Genomic DNA, 2,930 nt, shown 5'->3' with positions numbered 1-2,930 from the left:
CCCGAACCCTACATCATCCTAAAATCAATGGATCCAAACTACAAAGAAAGAAGATTCCACCTAAACATTAGGAAGAACTTCCTGACAGTAAGAGCTGTTCGACAGTGGAATTTGCTGCCAAGGAGTGTGGTGGAGTCTCCTACTTTGGAGGTCTTTAAGCAGAGGCTTGACAACCATATGTCAGGAGTGTTCTGATGGTGTTTCCTGCTTGACAGGGGGTTGGACTCGATGGCCCTTGTGGTCTATTCCAACTCTATGCTTCGATGATTCGATGATCAAGGATGAGTTCCCTAAAGCAGTGTTTCCCAACCACTGTTCCGCGGCACACTAGTGTGCCGCGAGATGTTGCCTGGTGTGCCGCGAGATGTTGCCTGGAGGGAGGCGGGCGAGTCGGGCGGCGAGAGGCGGGGCGGCGGCGGCGAGGAGAGGCCGCCCAGCGCTGGGCTCTCGCCGTCTGCCTGCCTGGCTGCCTGCGAGCTCGGCGGGCAGCGCCTCCGTCCGCAGCGCCCGCCTCGCGGCTCTCATTCCCTGCCCCTGCCAAAGCTCACCCAGCCAAGCCGCGCTCTCCTTCCTGCCTCGCTTTGCTGCCTCCTCCCCCCCCCCCCATCCCCAAAGCTTGGAGGTTCCCCGGCAAGGGGGAGGGGAAAAATTGAAACTTACACTTTCGTGCGTCCCTCCCGGCATGACGCTGCGCGCTGACGTCACGGGGCTGTAATGGTGGTGTGCCTCGAGATTTTTTTCATCAAACAAGTGTGCCTTTGGCCAAAAAAGGTTGGGAAACACTGCCCTAAAGTTCAGCATCCCTTTATTAAATACATTTAAGTAAAGGAACGTGATTGGCAGTTGCCCTATTGTCATGGATTCCTTTGGGAAAACATTTGTGTTTGTGAAAGAAAACTTTCTGAACTATAATGCTGCTTTGGGAATACCACCACTCCCTCCTTTCTCGCACCCTTCCTTTCTTGCTTTGATCTTTATTGTTGTTATTATGTATTGCTTTTTGTTTTAGAAAATGAAAACAATACAGAAAGAAAGAACAGTAAATGGAGGTAAAAAAACAAAAACCCTTCAGTTTGTTGAAGATGGAGGTGTGAAATAAAGACCAGGGAAGTGAAGGTGGGTAGCTGAGGCCTGAATATTATGTAAGTTTAGGGTCACCATTTGGCCATCGTAAACTGTGTCTGGATGGAAATAGCTGAAATGTCTGCTCTTGGAGGCAGCTGTGAGATGATAGTGACGATGACGGGGACTTGGATGTATGGGAAGCCATGTCTGTAGCGTACTTTTTCTGTGAATTTGCTTTAAAATAGCTCAAAAACTTCATTATAGTTTTTTGAGATTTCACAAAAAAACTCAACACCTTTGGAAAAATACCCAAAGAAACTTTTTTTGTCCTGATTTTTGCCTTTGGAAATATGGGAACCCTATTTAAGCTATTCCTTCCCAGCGTGATAATCATACTTTGTTGCTGGTGATCAGAAGGGGTGGGTGTGTTAGGCTAAGAGACTTTCTTACCAGAAGAGTGCACAAGCAGGCTTTTAAATGCAGGCCTTTCTCTTCCTGCCATTTGCCCACTCAAAATCACCTTGCCCAAGCTACTTTTCTCCCTGCAAAGACAGATACTGAGATCCCATATTTCTGGGATGCTGCCTCACATCTCTGATATGCTAAGCGAGCTGTAATCCAACAGACTCCCATCACTTCATGTGTTTAGGAAAGCCCAGAAGACCTGCTGATCCCTGCCTTCTGCTGATGGCTTTCATTATTGCATACTGTAGTTTGGTAACTTTTGGGGTACAGGATGTTCATGGTTTATTTTAACTAGCCTTTCGTGTTTCTGCTGTTGTGGAATTGCATTGCATTTTCATTGTACGCCACCTTGGGAGTGTTTTTCTCTCTTTAACAATGTCATTATAAAAGTTCAACTAACAATTAAAATACATAAATAAATACATTTCCCCCCATGCCAAGCAAGCAAATTGGCAAATTGTAGGCACTTTTGACTGGACAAAGGGCAAGAAGGCATTCAGCTAAGAAGATCATTCCACTGCTATTTCATCTGCTCCCTTATCAACCTCTGACAAGGGTTGATTCAAAGTGTTGGTGCTGACCTTTAAAGCCCTAAACGGCCTCGGCCCAGTATACCTAAAGGAGCGTCTCCACCTCCATCGTTCTACCGGGACACTGAGGTCCAGCGCTGAGGGCCTTCTGGCGGTTCCCTCGCTACGAGAAGCCAAGTTACAGGGAACCAGGCAGAGGGCCTTCTCAGTAGTGGCACCCGCCCTGTGGAACGCCCTCCCATCAGATGTCAAGGAAATAAACAGATATCTTGAGTTTTAGAAGACATCTGAAGGCAACCCTGTTTAGGGAAGTTTATAATGAAAGTCATCTAATCTCCCTTGCTGTATTATATTGTATTGTTTAATTAGTGTTTTTATGGAGCAGTCAAGTAATTAAGATATGACAATAAAGATATTCTTATTCTTCTTATTCTTATAATGTTTAATAGGTTATTGTATTTTAGTGTTTTGTTGGAAGCCGCCCAGAGTGGGCGGGTATAAATAAATTATTGTTGTTGTTGTTGTTGTTGTCTGAGGCTGCTTCTCAAGTAAAATAAAAGGTGGGAGGAACTGTGTGTAAATGTGTAGCTAGGCACTACTAAGAAATATCCAGACAAGAATAAGCAACATGTCAGGGTGTGTGTGTGGATTTCTTCTTGAAGATCTAGTTTGAAGAAGAGCCCTGTGTAAGCTTAAAGCTGCCTTAATGCATTGTGAGACGTGAATGGCTACTTTGGGACAGAATATACTTTGATCTACTGTCAGGGTGTCTTCCATCTCGCCATGTGGAGTGCAGCATTGTCAAAGAGCGTGCAAAATCCACTAGGATGATTAGGCGCCGGGCCGCCGGCTGAAGTCATTCTCTGGCAA

The sequence above is a fragment of the Podarcis bocagei genome, assembly GCF_964188305.1.
Source record: "Podarcis bocagei genome assembly, chromosome: 2".
NCBI classification, from domain to species: domain Eukaryota; kingdom Metazoa; phylum Chordata; class Lepidosauria; order Squamata; family Lacertidae; genus Podarcis; species Podarcis bocagei.
The sequence above is the reverse complement of the archived record's forward strand: the minus strand, read 5'-3'. Positions refer to the sequence as shown.